The 3,227-nt window shown below is 41.8% G+C and overlaps 1 pseudogene across 1 annotated transcript; it reads right to left on the reverse strand.

Annotated features, from left to right (window-relative positions):
* Positions 1 to 1,216: 1,216 nt before the first annotated feature.
* On the reverse strand, positions 1,217 to 1,793 carry LOC308437423 (large ribosomal subunit protein uL6-like; annotated as a pseudogene). Its single transcript has one exon. The product of its transcript is annotated as a large ribosomal subunit protein uL6-like (transcript).
* Positions 1,794 to 3,227: the final 1,434 nt, after the last annotated feature.

Here is a 3,227-nt window from a genome sequence, read left to right on the forward strand (position 1 = left end):
GTAGATTGTAACAATCAATCAAGAAAGAAATAAAATAAAACTGAGGAGCAATAAGCGTGGAGCCTACACCGCAAAGTCTCGTAAGTTGAAGATTTTATGCGGGACCATTAAATACGCTGAAATTGCACTGGTGAACATGAACATTCCTACCACTGGAGACCCTGCTTTTTCATGTAGTAAAACTATACTTAAAACTAAGTGGAAGTTTGAGGAACATACGCTCTAGAAATGACATCAGCTTTTGTCTTGGTCTGTTTTCTGATGCTGTAAGAAAATACCTGAGGGCTGGAGATGTGGCTCAGCTGTAAAGGTTGGGTAATTACAGAGGATTCTTTGCTGCATTATTCTAAAGGCTATGGAAGGAAAACAGATTAGAAGGCAGGGCTGACCTGGCTCTCTTCATAACAGCCCAGCTTCAAGACCAACCCATTTTTATGGGACTACATTAATCTTGACTTCATGGTTTCTTAAAAGTCTTACATCTCAATTCTTCTGATTTGGTGAACAGAGCCTCCACACATATTTAGTATGAGAACCCACAAATTTGTGTCCTCATGACTGCCACCAGGTGAAGCCAAAGCATTGCCCTGATGTTACTGTAACATCCCAGTGTCTGGTTATAGATTCTGAAGACTTGGGAGCAAGGGCTACAGGAAAAGTAGCCATATTCCCATCAACCCTCATGGCACTGGATATTTGATGAGATCATGTAATGGGGCTCCAGACCTTAGTAGACCCTGACACCTTAGCACTACTGAAGCCATGCTGAACAAACCATTCAGGCTGAAAAACTCACCACGTGCCAAGACTAAACAATGGCTTAATCTATCAATTAGTTCTCGAAAAATCTCTAAATGTACTAATCTTGCTTTTGGCTTCTGTATACAGTTCTGCTTCTGACTAACTGTTCTTGTTAACTGAAGTATGTCAACCCAAGCACTTGGCTTTGAGACTTGAAAGCTCACCCTAAGAAAGACTTAGAGAGATACTGGGATCCCAAACACCCAATGTAGTCACTAGTCAGCTAATAATGACAGTCTAGAAGTCATCTCTGGTGAATATCCCATAACAATCAGATGAAACTTTCCAAAATTGCTTTCATTTTTGTCTTTCCTTTTATTGGATATTTTCTTTTTTTTTAATATCTAAATCTTTTATTGACCCCAAATTGTAATTGTGATCAGGATCTTGTTTCTGGAGCTAGGAAACTGAGGTCTCACTTGTCAGCCTGCTGCGCGGTTCCCTTCTCAGACACATAGATGTCATCCAAACACTTTCTGATCTGCTTGTTTTTAAATGTGTGGCTTGCTGAATCAGAGCCGCTGAATTTGAAATAAGTTCAACATCATTTCCTTCGAGGATTAATTCATCCTTCTGGGCTCGAGAGACTGAACAAGCAACACCTGTCCTCATCTAAACCCTGTGGATGTATTTTTCACCCAAGAAATTTCAGATTTCAACCATAGACCCATTCTCCTGAATAATGAAGTTGATAGGGAAGTGGGCATACACAGACCTCATCTTGTAACAGAAAACCAATGTAAAACCCTTGATCATGTTCTGAACATGACTGCAGATGTTCTGTTAGTGGCTAGTTCCTTTCTGTTACGCCACCATTTGTCAACACGGAGCCTTTTCTTGTTCTTTCCAAGAAGACTCAGCTCTACACTGATGTGATTGAAATCCCTCCGAAGAGTTCCCCTGAGTCCCTTCACAATGACTGTGTGCCCCTTCAGAGTGATGTTGACTTTTTCTGGAATGTCGATGGTCTGATTGCTGAGAATGGTCTTCATTCTCACAGTAGATGGGGCAAAGAGAGAGCGTCCTTCCTATTTGATATTTTTTTACTTAAATTTCAAATGTTATCCTCTTTCCCACTTTGCCCTCCAGAAACCCCTTATCCTATCTCCCTTTCCTCTGCTTCTATGAGGATGCTCCTGCACCGACCCACCCACTCCCTCCCACCTCCTCACCTTGGCATTCTCCTACACTGGGGCATCCAACCTTCACAGGAACAAGGGCCTCTCCTCCCACTGAAGTCTGACAGGTCCATCCTCTGATACATATGTGGCTAGAGCCACATATGTATCAGAGGATGTGGGTTATATGTGGGTTACTCTATGTGTACTCTTTGGCTGGTGGTTTAGTTCCTGGGAGCTCTGGTTGGTTGACATTGTTGTTCTTTTTATGGGGTTGCAAAGCCCTTCAGCTCCTTCAGTCCTTTCTCTAACTCTTCCTTTGGAGACCCCGTGCTCAGTCCAATGGTTGGCTGTGAGCATCTGCCTCTCTATTTTTCAGGCTCTGGCAGAGCCTCTCAGGAGACAGCTATATCAGGCTCCTGTCAGTATACACTTCTTAGCATCTGCAAAGATGTCTAGGTTTGGTGATCGGGGGAGGGTAGGCTGAACTCTTGAACCTACAAAGATGAGCTGGCAGCAGCAATAGTTCCTATGGGATCAATATTTATGCAATCAACACCTATGAAACTCTGGATAAACTGTAAGAACAACCACCTGAAAACAGAAAAGAACAAATTCAGGAAGAACATTCTTGAGACACTGAGTTTCCCGTTCCTATGGTTACAGCCTTGAGGAGGAGGTTCTAATACACATTGACCTGAAGACAAACCTTACTAAGATTAAGAAACAGCTGGAAAGTGGAGAGCCAGAGAAAAATTCAAATGTAAACACTGGCCACCTCCACCAGTCTCTGAATCACATTTGCCCAGCACGATCCCAGGCTAAAGCAAAGCAAGCAGTCAGCACCCACACGCTGCACAGGGGCTGCTGACCCAGACAGAGTGCTTTGAGAATAATAGAGGAACTCAGAAAACACATAAAAGACCATTCACGGTGGTATTCAAAACACACTCAGAACCGTTTGACTTGCAAAGGAGGCCAGAGACTCATACTTAAAAGACAATAACATACACTAATTCTGAGAAGATGTGTAGGCCGGGGTTAGTAAACCAGGGTTCCAAATCAGCCACAAAGACTGTGCTCAGAACACAAGAAAAAGTGTTTACTGTTGATGCAAAGAGAAAGTCTCAGCAGAGAAAAGGGGAAATACCAAAAAAAAAAAAAAAAAAAAAAAAAAAAAAAAAAATTAAGGAATGTTAGGCCTGAGAGTTTAATACTTGACATTTGAAATTCATTAGATAAACTTGAGAGAATTCAAAATGTCAAGAAATAAACAAGGACATAAAAATAGAAATCATTGACCTGTAA

The sequence above is a fragment of the Micromys minutus genome (assembly GCF_963924665.1).
Source record: "Micromys minutus genome assembly, chromosome: 26".
NCBI classification, from domain to species: domain Eukaryota; kingdom Metazoa; phylum Chordata; class Mammalia; order Rodentia; family Muridae; genus Micromys; species Micromys minutus.